At 40.9% G+C, this 16,962-nt stretch overlaps 2 pseudogenes; both read left to right on the top strand.

The window, feature by feature from the left end:
• Positions 1-1,540: 1,540 nt before the first annotated feature.
• LOC120294949 lies at positions 1,541-11,577 on the top strand (annotated as a pseudogene).
• Positions 11,578-13,493: 1,916 nt separating this feature from the next.
• On the top strand, positions 13,494-16,962 carry LOC120294951 (annotated as a pseudogene).

Consider the following 16,962-nt stretch of genomic DNA (forward strand, 5'->3'; position numbering starts at 1 on the left):
GAGGTATGGATTATCGTCAAGTTACCGTGAAATGGTATCACCTTGATTAAGTGGGGTTATACGTGAGTGTCATCCCAAAAAATAAAAATAAAATAAAATAAAAGGAAACATTGCGTCATATCTAATTATTTATTTCATACAAATTACTCCACCCGTAATATATATATATTATTTTCATGTTTACGTATCATACATTGATTTTAGTATTCGTGTCAAGTCGCGCTATTGAAAAACACTTTATTTTGACATATTTCATTATAAAATTTATGAACGTTTAATCAATGTCATTTTCGAGTTTGGTATGTAATTATGCTTAACGTGTTAATTCATGTTAAAAGTAGTCATTCGTGTAAAAAGGATTACTGCTTATTATAATTATGATTTTTTGTACCCCATTTGTCAAATTTTCATGATAAAATTAATTGGCATTTTATTTTGGGTTAATACATGAAAACTCCAAACTTGTATATATGTGATAAATTTACTTCAAACTAATGCTCTTGCCACCAAAAAACTATAGACCGGTACATTTATGATAATTTTATCTTATGTTAGTTTCCGTTAAATTGAATTAATACTATAAAAAATCACAAACCGGTACACTTGTGTCAAATGAATGGTCAAACCCAAATTGACAATTTTATCGTCAACTATTATGTATCATCCAACTTAACAATTTAACAGTAAAATTTAGCGGAAACTAATAGATGATAAATTTATCATTAGTGAACTAATTTGGATTTTTCTGTGACAAAAAAAATATTTAGAGTAAATTTATTACACCGTACCAATTTAGAGTTTTTCGGGTTGGTACCCCACTTGAAGCTAGCAAGGCCAACCATCATTGGCCTTTAGTGAGGTCAAGTCTAAGGCAAGAAGACTTCTTTTAAGGCTTCTTCCACCTAGAATTAAGGTTGAGATCAAGCCTTTTTGGAGAAATGCAGAGTATTTTTGTCTCTTTGCTTTGAATCAAGATTAACACTCCCCGAAGGCCAACGAGGGTTGGCCTTGCTTGAGGTCACGGGGTCGCCCCTCGCTAGATCTTAGTGAGGGTGACCTTGCCTAAGGCGACGAGAGTGACCTTTGCTAATTGTAGCTTGTGGTTGGTGGTCGGCCATCATCAAGGCCGGGCAACTAGTAAAGAAATGAAATTTTAAAATAATAAATGAAAACGAAAAAAATATAAAGATAATAAAAAAATTGAAAAAATATTAAAAAATTGCCGTGTGCGATTCTTGTTGCGAGACTTGTCTGTTGTTGAATTTTAGTAAGGCAATCGAAAAGAATACAAAGATTATAAGGTTCAGCAATGTGCCTACGTCCTCAGACAAACTCTCGACTCTTATTTTTGTCATAACATTTTTCTGCAATTTGAACACAAGATTCACCGCAACAAAAAAGGGAAATTTTAAAAATAGGAAAATTTGCCCATAATCTATCCTTTCCTTGAATAGAAGAGCAAATCTCGCTAATATTGCCAATACCGTTCTAGTGGGTCTTGGTATTTCCACCCATCACAGCTGAGAAACATCACTCCATCTCTGCATATAGAGATGCTCCAAAGCCCCGCACCTCTCCTGAGTTTTTAGCTTTGTTGGATCTTTCGCGCATTCCGTTGAGAGGAGAGAGAAGCAAAGAGAAGAAAGGATGAGGAACAAGCAGGTGATATTCAGGGACTTTGTTGCGAAAGGAGCCTTCCCCAAAGAGTCAGACATGGAGGTGACGGAGTCGACCATTGAACTGACGAGTGCTCTCGCCGAAGGCTCTAGGGGAGTGCTGGTGAAGAATCTCTACCTCTCGTGCTGGTGAAGAATCTCTACCTCTCCTGTGATCCTTACATGAGGGGCCGTATGCGGAAGCTCACCGACCCGGCTGAGAGCTATATCCCCTCTGATGGTTTTGATTGGTGATGGGCTTAAGGCCCGTCCGCCCATGCTGGGCCCAAAAGGCCCGGCCCACGGGAATAGGGCCTGTGGATGGGGGAAGGTATAAAAGGGAGGAGAGAGAGAGAGAGAGATGACACCGTTTTGTTGAAAACAGAAAAGGTATGTACGTTTTACTCTCCCTCTCTCCCTCCAAAAAGGAACAGTAAACAAACGGCGACACTGTCTTCCCTTCAAGGCGTCATCGGATCGAACAAGGGACAAATTCTCTTCCTCTTATCGGCGTCGGTGTCTAATCTGTGGCTAACAAGGTACGCTCGAATCCGTGGTGTGCTTTAGGATCGGTGATACGTGTTATTCACAGGCTTCGTCTTCCACATTGATTTAGGGGTTCGATTTAGTGTCGAATTCGCTTTTCGGGGATCAGTTATTCCCAACACCCTCCTTCCAACCTGGTTCGGTGACCCGGCTCAACTCTTTTTTTTCTTTTCGTTCCTTGTGAAAATTTGTGTCGTTTTACATTGGTTTCGAGAATTTGACTTTGCATGCTTTTGCTTGCTAATGTTCTTGGATTGTTGATTCTCGTGCTGGCTAAATAGTATTTCAGACTGGTTATACGTTGTATTTTTGTCACAACCGTGATTCTATCAAACGATTGATTCTTTCTTTATATCCTATTCTTGTTTATGGGTTGAGTTCTTGTGATCTCTGAGGTACGACCCGATTCAAGGAGTCTTTGAAAGCATAACCATTGCTCTAATTGTGTCCCAATAGTTCCTGAAAAATGTGTTGGAGGATTTGGTGAATTCAAAGAACCGAGTTTATGCTCGTAGGTAGAGAAGCTTTCACGTTTTGCAATTGGGCTGCCGATAAAATCACATTTAACAAACCAACACGGCTTGCTTTCATCGCTTCCATTCACCGTGTTAGGATGATGACCGATGAAAGTAGTTTTCACAGGTATAGAACAAAGAAGTACATCATTGTTTGAAATGAAACAACATTGAACACGGCTCGAACCATTGTGCTTGTGATTATGATGAATTGATTCGAAGTTCATGTTCGCCAAATGCGTTACCATGTGTCAACACATCTCGTGCAGCCTGCCACTGGACTTGGAGTGGCGAGAGTCCCGGAATCCGGGCATCCGAATTTCAAGAAAGGCGATTTGGTTTGGGGCCTCACAGATGGGAGGAGTACGCCTACTTCCAGCGCCGAGACTTGCTTTAAGATCGAACACACCGATGTTCCTCTCTTACTACACCGGTCTTTTGGGTACACTCTTCAATCATCTAACGTATCTGCTCCTTCAATGTTAATGAACTATATTTTTCACTCCAAGTCTTCCCCGTTGATGCACACCGTAGTTGATTGAATTATGCAACGAGTGTGTAATTCAGAACTTCTTGATAGCTTCTCTTCGGATAAGTAACGTTGTCTCGTGATAGTTAGCCATAGCCGTAGCGCTCCTTTTTTTTTAGCTTTGGCAAAATTTTGGCACTCGCCTAGTTTCTACAAACCTGAACTTTGCATGCCAGCCCGGCTGCTTATGCCGGGTTTATTGAGTTATGCTCTCCTAAGAAAGGAGAAACTGTTTTTATATCAGCCACATCAGGGGCGGTTGGTCAGCTTGTTGGCCAGCTTGCGAAGTTGTTCGGTTGTGATGGTTTTATGTAATGGGCTTAAGGCCCGTCCGCCCATGTTGGGCCTAAAAGCCCGGCCCACGAGATTAGGGCCCATGGATGAAGGGATACGTTGCTATTTTTGGAGGCACGTATATAAAGGGAGGAGAGAGAGGGAGGACGCACCTTTTTGGCATAAGGTACGTACGTTTTCCTCTCTCTCTCTCTCCCTCCAAAAAGAACGGTAAGCACAAGGCCACTGTTTTCTCCCCTTAAGGCGTCGTCGGATCGAACATGATCGAACATGGCCAAATTCTCTTCCTCTTATCGGCGTCGGTGTCTAATCTCGTGGCTAACAAGGTACGCTCGAACCGTGGTGTGCTTTACGATCGGTGATACGTGATTTTCCCGGCTTCGTCTTCCGCATTACTTTAGGGGTTCGATTTAGTGTCGAATCCGATTTTCGGGGATCCGTTATTCCCAACATTGGTATCGAGCCCTAGTTGACGTTTTCCCGACCCTTTTTCATGTTTTTTGATTGATTTTTCGCGAAAATAATTCGGCCGTACGGATCGGGCGAGAAATCCCGACACTCGAGAACCCCATGTTCATCCATTTTTCTGAGTTTTCATAAGTCGGAATAAATTTCTGAAGGCACAGGGTGAGAGGGCTCGTCGAGACGAGTCCGACGACATGTCATGCGCCGTCGGGAGACGCCGCACGCGCCCACACGCGCGGCCGAAGGCGTTGCGCATGGGCACAATGCGCCCCCGCTGGCTCGCCCGCAGGTGCGCGACACGCGCCGGTCGGCGAACCGCACGTGCGCTGGCCTGGCCGGGCGAACCGGCACGCGCTGGCCGACGGATCGACGCTGCAGCCGACGCCACCTGGGCCGTCGGTAACCACTGGGATGACGCATCGATGACGCTCATCGCTGACGCGGTTGGTTCGGTCACCGGCCGGCAACCCGACCGGCGACCCGACCCGACCCGAACCGCGGACACTGCACGTGCGCGGCACGTGCCGGGATGACGCCCGCGTGACATCGCCCAGCCGCACGTGCGGTCGGTTCGTCCGACTGCCCGACCGGTCCGACCGGCCTAACCGGTCCAACTGGTCCGACCCGCCGCCTGACGACCGCCGGCCGTTGACCGTTGACCGACCGTTGACCGACGACCGTTGACCGTTGACCCGGAAAAAAATTGTTTCTTTTTCATGTATGCCTATGTGGTTTATATGTAACCCATTATTTATTCTGCATTTGTTGCATGAATTTTTGGAAAATTATGTATTTTCCCTTATGTAAATTATGGATTATGAGTAACCCATTCTTAGTTCTACATTTGTTGCAAGGACTATGATGCATTATGCACGGATACCTGCAATCCCGAGAACGGATGAGGGAGATGCAAGACTTAAAAGGCTGATGTCAGATTTAGCTAATTATCGGTGGCATGACGGTGATTTAGTATCATATGTGGTCATGGTCAATCAGATGATACAAGAAATCATCTGAAATTGTTATCTTATGCCGGATTTTGAGAAGGTGCTGTCTTTGATGAACACTCTTCCACCTGAATGGCAAGCAGTGTTAGATCGGCTATGGGAGGTCAATGTGGTCCCGGGTTATAGGAGGCTGGTGGAAGCTTTTGTAAGAGAGTACTATAGGATTGAGTTGGCCAAAACTTCAACCCTTAGATTGAGCGCTACATGGCGCAGAGTGAATGCGCCTTGGTGGCGACATGAAATCTCTCCAAAAGTTTTTCCATGGTTGGCAAATGTGCCTTCAGTTTTCTCAGATGTTTTGACTGATAGATTAGAAGGGACATTCCCTATTTATTTCTTAGATTAATTATGAGATGTTTTATGGATGTAAATATCTCTTTCCATGTTGATGTTTCTCTGCATATATTGCTTAGTGTAATGTATAGTTGTATTATGTGAAAGCATTATTGTTTTATTGGATGTCGATTATCCGTTGCTTTCGTTATTACCGATTGTTGTGGGTAGTTAGTCAGGTAGTTATAGAAGTTTTTGTAACTTCATAGAATTTATTTTGCATATGACAATTATATTAATAATAATTTTGAGTTAGGATTTTGGAGGATGATTGGAAACATAGTGACCTTTTGATTCTGAAACCTTACTTAAAATTATTCATTGATATGATGGGTCTGTGCAAAGTGGATGCATAAATGATAAGCATTAATTATTCGTGCATATATGTCCGATGTGTTCGATTGATGGTTTCAAAGAACTAAGAACGTAATTGCCGATGTGAACGACAACAATTGTGAAATATTGAATATGAAGATTCAATATGTGCTGGAAAAGCAAGAAGCACTAGAAGCTCTTGACCATGTTATGGAAGATCTTGAGGATGCTGTGCGCCACCTTGAGCTGGTAGAGGACCACTTGACGGCATGTGAGCCGAAAATAGATATTTGCAATGCTAGTTCTAGCTCAGAAAGGGCTTTGAGTTCTAAGCGCAAACGTATTGATTCGTTCAATATGTGGGAATGCAAAGGATCAAGTCCTTATTGCAAGAGATCAATAGTTAACCAACACAAGAGAGGAAAACGTCCTCAAGTGAAGAAAATGTCAAGGGTGAGGTGTTACAATTGTGACAAGAGAGGTCACTATGCTTGCGACTGTCGTGAGCCAAAGAAGGTATACACCTCTTGTACATTTGAGAACTTTGCTTATGTGTCAAGTTCTGTATTATTGGCTAAATCCAATCCTTTGTGGATTGTAAATTCAGGAGCAACAGACGATGTAGCGAAGGATAAAGGATCCTTCGTGGAATTCCGACGAGTACCAACTAAAACTAAGTGGATCTATGCGGGATATAACTCCATAGATGAAGTTAAAGGGATTGGCACATGCCAATTGAACATGCGTGATGGACGCACCTTGTTCCTATATGATAATCTATATGCTCCGGAGATTCGTCGAAATTTAAGTGTCTGTTTTGGTGTTGGTTAAGTTTGGTTTATGTGTGAACTTCCATAATAGCGATGTAGACTTGTATTTGGATACAAACTACTATAGTTGTGGTCACTTTCTAGATGGTTTTAATTGTACTAAATGTTGACTGTGGTGATGTCAATATTTGTTATTCCCTTGTTTCACGTCTTCTACTTCATATGATAATGATGTGAATGTGTGGCATGCTAGACTTGGTCATATTGGCCAACAACATATGAATAGACTAGCCAAAGAAAGCTTGTTGGGCAACATTGAAAAAGTCGATTTGCCAATATGTGAGCATTGCCTAGTAGGGAAAACGACAAGGAAACCATTTGGAAAAGGTAAAAGAGCTGAATTTCCTCTGCATTTAATCCATTCTCGACGTCCGTGGTTCAATGACTGTGAGAAGAATGCATGGGGCTGTTTATTTCATCACTTTTATAGATGATAATACTTGATTCGGATATGTCTATTTGATTTCTCATAAATCTGAAGTATTATGTTGTTTCAAAAGATTTGTGAACTTGGTAGAAATCAATTAGACAAGAAAATAAAAACATTAAGATCCGATCGAGATCGAGAATATTTATATGATGAGTTCAGAAAATTATGTGATGAAAAAGGAATAGAAAGACAGTTGTCTATTCCATATACTCCTCAACAAAATGGTGTTGTGGAAGAGAAGAAACAGAACCCTACTGGAAATGGTTAAGTCCATGATAGTGCATGCTAACTTACCTATTACTTTTTGGAGTGATGCGTTATTAACTACTGCCTATATACTTAACCGGGTGCCTTCCAAATCAGTTACTTCCACTCCATATAAGTTATGGATAGGTAGATACCGGACTTAAGTTTTCTTAAGCCATGGGGTTGTGCTGCCTATACTCATGAGTTCTCTCACAAATTTGGGAAATTGGGTTCCAAAGGAAAGATGAGTATTTTAATGAGATACTCCGAACACTCAAAAGGGTATGTGTTCATAGGTGAGCGGGAAAGTGGGAGTATAATTGAATTTGAATCATAGGATGTCACATTCTTAGTGGATGAATTTCCTAAGAATGGCGAAATAGGGGAAGATTACTCCCCATTTGAAACCTTGGATCAAGATAATGATATTAGTGGAGTTCGTCCAAGTAGGAGTAATATGAGAAGTGATGAATTGAATTCAACTCATTCTCAATTACAACCACATGATGAGATGATATCGTCATTATCTAATCCGAGTGGGAGCATAATGGGGAATAATGTGCTAAGTGTACAATCTCCCATATAGCGAACAAGTCGCCAAAGTATTCCTCGTCGACGTTTTAACATTGAAGGGGAAACTTTTATAATTGCTCCACGAGATAAGGATGAGCTAAGAAATATTAATGAGGCTATGAAATGCCCTAGTAAGGAAAAATGGATTTATGCAATGAAAAAGGAGATGGAGTCAATGAAGTCAAACCAAGTCTGAGAACTGGTTGATCTTCCAAAAGGACGCAGAGCTATTGGGAACAAGTGGGTTCTCAAAATAAAGCGAAAGGCTGATGGCTCGATAGAAAGGCATAAGGCTCGCCTTGTGGCGAAGGGGGCATAATCAACGAAGGAATTGATTATGAAGATACATTTTCTCCTGTAGTGAGATTTACCTCGATTCGTATAATTCTGGCAATAGTGGCTAGTATGGATCTTGAGTTACATCAAATGGATGTAAAGACTGCTTTCTTCAATGGAGAATTAGAGGAAGGAACATATATGGAACAACCTGCTGGTTTCATTGTGAAAGGCCAAGAAAAAAAGGTATGTCGACTTTGGGGGTCGATATATGACCTTAAGCAGTCGTCAAGACAATGGTATATACGATTTCATAATGACATAATGGCATATGATTTCACAATGATAGATGAGGATCATTGTATATATATCAAAAGATCCAAAGATCTATTTGTGATCATATCATTATATGTTGATGATATACTAATTGCCGGATACAATATGGAGCTTGTCAATACTGTCAAAAGTTGGTTGTCTTCTAATTTTGAATTGAAGGATATGGGATTTTAAACCCATAGACACTCCTATTGCAAAAGGTGAAGGATTGAGCCATAGACCAGTGTCCAAGGACTCCACAAGAGAAGGAACAAACGAAATATGTTCCTTATGCTAGTGCTGTTGGGAGCTTGATGTACGCTATGATGTGTACAAGATCTGGCATATGCTATGCAGTTGGAATGGTGAGTAGATACCAATCCAATCCAGGTCAAGCACGTTGGAAAGCCGTTAAATGAATACTAAGGTATCTAAAGGGGACTGCTAATTATACGTTGAGTTATTATGGAAAGGATCTGCAACTCAAGGGCTATTCTGATGCTGATTGGAGATGAGATTTAAATAAAAGAAAATCTACCTCTGGATTTGTTTTCTTACCGAATAATGGCACCATATGTTGGAGCAGTAAGAAATGAAAGTGTATAGCCTTGTCCACGATGGAAACTGAGTTTGTGGCATTATCAGCAGCAATAAAAGAAGATGTTTGGCTTAAGAGATTATTGGATCATTTAGGTGTTATTTGAAGTGCTGCAGATTCATTGTTGGTTAACTGTGATAACCAAGCAGCAAAAGCGTACACCAAAGATCCAAAATATCATGGCAAGACCAAACATATAGATACCAAGTATACTTTTGTCAATGATATGATTGCACGAAAAGATGTGAACTTAGAGTACATACTACGCATAGAATAGTAGCATATCCTATGACAAAGCCAATACCTAGAGATGTGTTTTGTGGCCATATGAAATCTCTAGGATTGCGTAGAGTCTGATGTACTGGATTGTAATTTCCCTGAAGCGTTCACATTTGATGAATTTGTATTTTTCATCATTAATGCCTATGAATCTTTGTTTGATTTTTATGCATCTTAATGCTCAGTGCATTATTTTAAGTTGAGGAAGTATGTCGGACAAATATAAGATTAGCCCACTCACACGGGTAATCGCCTCTATTTACTGTGTGATAAATAGAGATGAGACTGTTTTTAAGCTTATTATCTAGGTGATAATCGAGAGCTTAAGCTTAAAATACGTATGTCACCTTAACTGGGTGTTAAGATGAGGACATAATACTTACTATGTCCGAAGGTAAAATACCTCACATATTTTACTTTATCTGTCTATGATGCCAGATGTGAGTTCTGATAAATTTTGTGAATGAATAGATACGTGAACTCAAGTTAGACATCGGGTATGTCTGAACTATCATCTGTACGGTATTGAAGGTGTAGATACGCTTCATGGGAAATGAGTTATTACCGTAATACGTATTTCATACTACGTATGCATAAGACGACCAATAGGAGTGGCAAAAGTTTGATCTCAACTTTTTATGTCGTGTGAGACTCTTGAGGAAAAGAGTTCCTCAATTTTTTAGTCCTCTCATGACTCTTACTTATTCTCAAGATTTCTATTTAGTGTTTGCTATCTTAGGATGTTGCCAATGGTCATGAGTTGATTCGATTTAATGTGCCATTTTTAGAAAAGCAAGCTGAACTGAAATTGAGAGTTTGAAGGAAAGAGGAAGATCGAATTTGGAGAATCACATTGTAGTTTTTGTATTCACCGGTTAACCAATTATGATTGTCTTTGTGATCAATCAATCTAGGGTACTGCATACTAAATCTACTCGGAGCGTGATGCCCATTATGAGCTGCTATATATTCCTAATAGATGTATGGCAACGAGCTCTCAAAGTATGCTGGTCACACGGATTATTCACCGGTATGAATGTTGAAGAGAGGTAAAGAGAATCCTGTTCAGCCCACCATGTGCGAGTGGAAGATGATGGTTTTATGTAATGGGCTTAAGGCCCGTCCGCCCATGTTGGGCCTAAAAGCCCGGCCCACGAGATTAGGGCCTATGGATGAAGGAGTACGTTGCTATTTTTGGAGGCACGTATATAAAGGGAGGAGAGAGAGGGAGGACGCACCTTTTTGGCATAAGGTACGTACGTTTTCCTCTCTCTCTCTCCCTCCAAAGAGAACAGTAAGCACAGGGCCACTTTTTTCTCCCCTTCAAGGCGTCGTCGGATCGAACAAGATCAAACAGGGCCAAATTCTCTTCCTCTTATCGGCGTCGGTGTCTAATCTGTGGCTAACAAGGTACGCTTGAATCCGTGGTGTGCTTTACGATCGGTGATACGTGATTTTCCCGGGCTTCGTCTTCCGCATTACTTTAGGGATTCAATTTAGTGTCGAATCCGGTTTTCGGGGATCCGTTATTCCCAACAGGTTGCTATGTTGTTGGCAGTGCCGGCAGCAAAGAAAAGGTAATCTTCTCACATTTGTCCGACATATTGAATTTCCTCGAGTGACGGTTGTTTAGGGAACATCCCCCCTCCGACATGGCGCTAATTTGGTTTTCTGATCACATTTATCATCTGCAAGGATCGCCGTGTCGGATGTATATCCTCATCAATCCGCTAAAATAAATGCAGAAGTACTCCCTTTGTTAACTAATCTCTTCATTTCCTCTTTCACTTCCGCAAAATAGGTCGACTTGTCAAGAACAAGCTCGATTCGACGAAGCTTTCAACTACAAGGAAGAATCAAATCTAGATGCAGCACTGAAAAGGTTAGTTCGGAACACACTAATGACGATTGAGCGAATCAACCACCTTACATGTATGCGCACGAGCGCGAAGCTGACTCCAGCTGACGGTTTTCCATCTCGAAATCTTTCAGATACTTCCCTGAGGGGATCGACATCTACTTCAAAAATGTTGGGGGAAAGACGTTGGATGCGGCACTACTCAACATGAAAACTCATGGTCGAATCGTGGTATGTGGAATGATCTCGCAGTACAACCTTGAGCAGCCCGAAGGCGTGCACAACCTGATGCAACTCATCGTGAAGCGAGTTCGAATGGAAGCTTTCAATGCGTTTGATTATTATCATCTCTACCCGAAGTTCCTGGAGATGGTTTTGCCTCGCACTAAAGAGGGAAGGATTGTATATATTGAAGACACCGTCGAAGGGCTCGAGAGAGGTCCGGCGGCCCTGGTCGGGCTGTTTTCCAGCCATAATGTCGGGAAACAGGTGGTCGTGGTTGCTCGCGAATGAGTCACTTTTTGTACCTTTTCCACTAGCATAGTCTCTTATGATAGAACTCTGGAGTTATAAGTTTAAGGTTTTTACTAGCATAATTGTTTTTGAACTACTGTGAGAATAAAATGTTGTGAGGTACAAATTCTTCAAGGAGTGGGGGCCTCATAATAATTTACAATTACTTGTAATTTGATTTTTTGTTATTTTTACAGTATAGTAAAAACTATCTTGTAATCATTTATTTAAGTTCTACTACTATATTTTTAAGAATAATTTCAACTATTAGTTAAAAGTTTCATGAAAATAAAAATAAAAATACGATCCATCATTTTGATTTATATCATTGGATCCATGATTTCGAGGTTTTAAATACATGCAAAATCCAATTATGGTCTATTCATTATCTTTAGAGTATTTTCATTTCTAGCCCCCTAACTTTGAGGATTCTAATCGATGGACTAAAGTCGTCTATGATTTTATTGCATCCACTAAATCCTTACTAAGATGAAGAAGATTACTGGAAACATTACATTGTACTAGAAACATTACGTTATATATATATATTTATTTATTTATTTATTTCGTACAAATTACTCCATCGCTAAAAAGATATTATGATGTCGGGATTATCGTATGTTAAAAAAGTCCAAATAATGTATACAAATCTCCATATTGAGCAAACATGATTGAGAATTCATATTTACGTATCATAGTTTGGTTTTAGTATCTCTATCAAGTCCTGTCATTGAAAAACATCATATGTTGGTTAAATTAAATTGTGAAATATATGTATGTCTAACTAGTGTGATTTTCAACTTTGCTACATAATTGTGTTAAAACATGTTAATTCCTCTTAAAAGTTGCCATTCGTATAAAAAGGGATGACTACTTATTCGTAATTATTATTTTTGTGTTCAATTTTTCATGATAAAATTAATTGGTATCTTATTCTTTTAGTTTCTCTACTGTAAAATTTTAGAATTCCTCAAATTTTCATGCATTGTATTTAACCGCCCTTTATATTTCCGATTTTCCACCCCTCCATTTTCTCAAAATCCACATTTCCCCCCAGAAAGCATAGAGTGAAATTGGAATCGCCAAACGCTCCTGCCAAAGCCCTTCGCTCCTCCGCCACCGACCATCGACCGCTGCCTTGGAAGCCCCATCGGTGCCACCGTAGATCAGTGACTCCGTGGCAACCGCAGCTGCACTTCACGCCGTGTAGCAGTGACTGCCGCCAATCGCCGAGGCCGTCTCCACCGTCCCCAGCCGCCGAGTCCGTCACCCTCTCTCTCTCTCTACAGCGACTTCGCGTTCAACTCCTATCGAACTGAATACGTCACCTTTTTCAAGCTTTGCTTATCCAAGTTATTGAACTGCGGCCATTCCTAGTTGGTTCTCAGTAGCGCAGAATGAGTGGCGGCGTGCCAGCCCTTGGCCATTTTAGCGTCTGGAATGCAGTTAGATGTTTCGACTGATTTTGCCGACAAAGTTAACGCTTACTAACCTCTTTAAATTTGATTTAACTGACTTTTATGATCTTTTACTAGCTATTAGTTAAAGAAGAAAGTATCAATCATCAATTTCATTACATACCAAAAATGTTACTCATGGAAGAGAAATTTATCAAAAAAAAGTCAGAAATTTTTTGCACTTTTATAATTTCAATCTTAAACCTTTTCATATTTTGCTAATTGAATTCATCCGGCTAATTTAGGCCAAAAACCGCTAACATGAATACCTGGCATCTTATGTGGCCTAGCCAAAGACGATGTTGATAATTTTTAATAATATTTAATATTTTTTGAATTTTTATCTTTTTTATTTATTATTTTATTTTTTTTTTTCTTCCCTTCATTCTCTAGTAGGCGATCGATGAGAGGCCAGGATCGGAAAGGTTGACCTTGTTGACCTTTGGCGGCTTGCCTCCAATGGTCATTGGCGATGGCAAGCCTCTCCCAAGGTCAACCTCATCGGCCCTCATCATTGGCCAATTGTCGACCATCATCAAGGCTTGACGACGAACTAGAGAAAGAAGGGAAGGTAAAAAGAAGAAGAAGAAATAATATAAATAATAATAACAATAACAACAACAACAACAGCAGCAGCAGCAATAGCACCACCACCAACAACAACAACAACAACAACAATAACAACAACAACAACAACAACAACAATAATAAATTAAAATTCTAAAAGAATGGTCCCCTCATCGGATTTGGCGATACGTGGCCTTGTCTAGCCCTCACCTTCACCCGCAGCCGGTGACCTTGGCTGACCAGCATAGAGGCTAGTGACTAGCGAAGGAAACTAATGAAAAAGGAAGAAAAAAAAAGAGAAAGGAAAGAAAAAAATAAAAGAAGGAAAATAGAAGGAAAAAAAGAAAAAAGAAAAACGAAAAGACAAATTAATAAAAATATATATATTTTTAAAGTTTACCTCGACACTAGTTGTACCATGGAGGATGGCCGACATTTACGTTAGCAGTTTCTAACCCAGATTGCCCAAATGGACTGAATTAGTAAAGTGAAAAAGTTAATGACTAAATTTGTTTAATTGAAAGGTTTATAACTAAAAAGATACCAATATAATAGGTTTGTGACTTTTTTGGTATTTTCCCTAAAAGTTTGTGATTTTTTTTACTCAAAACAAAAAGTTTACAACAAAATTGAGATTAAATTTAAAGTTGGTTTTTTTTTTTAGGGAATAACACTCTATTTTCAATAATCTAAATTCAATTTAGTCGCACACTACACTTATGTCATAATTATTCCATTTCATCTCTCTATCTCTAGACCTAGGCTAATTACTCAAAAAAAAAAAATTCACGGCACTCTAGACTAGCACGAAAACATCTCGTTTTGTATTCTCTCCTTGAGCTATAGGGCCGGAGCCAATCAATCTTCACGAGCTATGACTTTTCGAGACGATAGAGAGGGGGACACAACGGCGGCGCATAGAGGTCGCTGATGACATCTTGTTTTATGTTCGCGGGTTGACATGCTGCGCTTGGTCGTTTGCTTAATGCGTGAGTCGTCGGCGTCTTGCTTCACCTAGTATTGATGTCGTGCACGAGTCTTGTTGCGAGACTTCGGCCTGTTCTAGCATGCACGAGGCGCCTTGTCCTAGTCTTGCTATTTCCACCCGACCACACCTGAGAAACATCAATCCATCCCTACGTATAGAGACGCTGCGAACTTCCGCAACTCCTGAAGTTTTTAGCTTCTTGGATCATTCGCTCATTCCACCGAGAGAAAAGAAAAGAGAAGTAAAGAGAAGAAGAAAGGATGAGGAACAAGCAGGCCTAAGGAGTCGGACATGGAGGTGACCGAGTCGACCGTTGATGTGACGAGAGCTGTTGCCGAAGGCTCCGAGGGAGTGCTGGTGAAGAATCTCTACCTCTCCTGCGATCCTTACATGAGGGGTCGTATGCGGAAGCTCACCGACCCGGCTGAGAGCTATGTTGCCTCCTTCCAACCTGGTTCGGTGAGCCCAGCTCGACTCTTTTTTCCTTTTTTGTTGTTTCGAGATGAAAACAAGAATGACGAAAACATGGAATTCTTTGGCTGATGAACTTGATTTGGGATTGATTAATGCTTTGTCCCTAGTGAAAATTTGTGTCGTTTTTACATTAGTTTCTAAGCGATTTGACTTTGCATGCTTTTGCTTGCTGCTGTTCTCGGATTGTTGATTCTCAGGCTGGCTAAAGAGAATTTCAGGGCTGGTTATATGTTGCATTTTTGTAATAAGCACGCCTCTGTAATAAGCGGAGTTTACGTAGGATCATAAAGCATTGCGCTTGTGATTCTGATGAATCGCTTCGAAATTTGTGTTCGCTAAAGTGTGTTAACGTGTCAACACATCTATGTAGCCTGTTACCAGATTTGGAGTGGCGAGAGTGCTGGAATCTGGGCATCCGAAGTTCAAGAAAGGCGATTTGGTTTGGGGCCTCACCGGATGGGAGGAGTACAGTCTACTTCCCGCGCCAGAGACTTGCTTTAAGATCGAACACACCAATGTTCCCCTCTCTTACTACACCGGTCTTTTGGGTACACTCTTTGATCGTCTAACGCATTTGCTCTTTCAATGTTAATGAACTATGTTTTTTCCCCCTCAAAGTCTTCCTGTCGATGCACACTTTCAACAGTTTCTTTTGCAAGTTCTGCAGCACTGTTAGTCGATTGAATTATGCAACAAGTATGTAAGTCAAGAATTTCTTGATAGCTTCTCTTCTGGATAAGTAGCGTTGTTTCGTGATAGTTAGCCCTAGCCATATTGCTCTTACTCTTTAGCTTTAGCAAAACTTCGGTACTCAGTCTAGTTACTGCAAACCTGAACTATGCAGGCATGCCGGGCCTGAGAGCCTATGCTGGGTTTTTCGAGTTATGCTCTGCTAAGAAAGGAGAGACCGTTTTTATATCCGCGGCATCAGGGGCAGTCGGTCAGCTTGCTGGCCAGTTTGCGAAGTTGTTTGGTTGCTATGTTGTTGGAAGCGCCGGCAGCAAAGAAAAGGTAATCTTCTTACATTCGTCCAACATCTCGTATTTCCTCAAATGGCAACTGTTTAGGGAACGGTCTAACATGGCACTAATTTTGTTTCCTAAACACGTTTAGCATCCGCAATGATCGCCGTGTCGGATGTATATCCTCATCAATCTGCTAAAATAAATGCAGAAGTACTCCCTTCGTTAGCTAGTCTCTTCATTTCCCCTTTTACTTCTGCAATATAGGTTGACTTGCTGAAAAACAAGCTCGGATTCGATGAAGCTTTCAACTACAAGGAAGAATCAAATCTGGATGCAGCATTGAAAAGGTTCGTCTGGAACACGCCAATGATGATTGAGCGAATCAACTGCTGTTACACATATGCACACGATCGTGAAGCCGAATTGAGTTGACGGTTTCCATCTTAAAATCTTTCAGGTACTTCCCTGAGGGCATCGACATCTACTTTGAAAATGTCGGGGGGAAAGACGTTGGATGCAGTGCTATTCAATATGAAGCTTCAAGGTTGAATTGCGGTATGTGGAATGATCTCGCAGTACAACCTTGAGCAGCCCGAAGGCGTGCCTAACCTGATTCAAATAAGCATGAAGCGGGTTCGAATGGAAGGTTTCAGTGTGCTCGATTATTATCATCTCTATCCAAAGTTCCTGAATATGGTTTTGCCTCAGATAAAAGAGGTAAGGATAGTATATGTGGAAGACACCTTCCAAGGGCTCGAGAACGGTCCGGCAGCCCCAGTTGGGCTGTTTTCCGGTCGCGATGTCGGGAAACAGGTGGTCCTAGTTTCTCGCGAATAAGTCACTTGTTGTACCTTTTCCACTGGCATAGTCTCTTTTGCTTGTGTTTCCGATAGGATCTTCTTCTTTTCCATTGGCAGTTTCTTGTGATAGAGCT

The sequence above is a fragment of the Eucalyptus grandis genome, chromosome 1, assembly GCF_016545825.1.
Source record: "Eucalyptus grandis isolate ANBG69807.140 chromosome 1, ASM1654582v1, whole genome shotgun sequence".
In the NCBI taxonomy this organism is placed as follows: Eukaryota; Viridiplantae; Streptophyta; class Magnoliopsida; order Myrtales; family Myrtaceae; genus Eucalyptus; species Eucalyptus grandis.